The sequence below is a fragment of the Sinocyclocheilus grahami genome, unplaced genomic scaffold (genome assembly GCF_001515645.1).
Source record: "Sinocyclocheilus grahami isolate Dianchi unplaced genomic scaffold, SAMN03320097.WGS_v1.1 scaffold17.1, whole genome shotgun sequence".
Taxonomy (NCBI): Eukaryota; Metazoa; Chordata; class Actinopteri; order Cypriniformes; family Cyprinidae; genus Sinocyclocheilus; species Sinocyclocheilus grahami.
The window spans coordinates 2,918,456-2,918,703 of record NW_015505196.1 but is presented as its reverse complement, the minus strand read 5'-3'; positions in this window follow the sequence as shown (position 1 = coordinate 2,918,703).

Sequence of the window (248 nt, the reverse complement as noted above, 5' to 3'; positions counted from 1 at the left end):
TAGTTACTTGAAAAAAGTAATCTGATTACGTAACTCGCGTTACTTGTAATGCGTTACCCCCAACACTGATTATAAAGAATTTAACGTATACCTCTGGTATTTGTTGCATTACGACATTTAGTTTGATTGAAATGCTCTACATTTTGAGCCCAACAGGCTCTCAGTGCCAGAACATTTTGTTTACATTTAATATTGCTCAGATACGCTAACTCTTTATTCGATTCACATTTTGTCTAAATGTTAAAAAA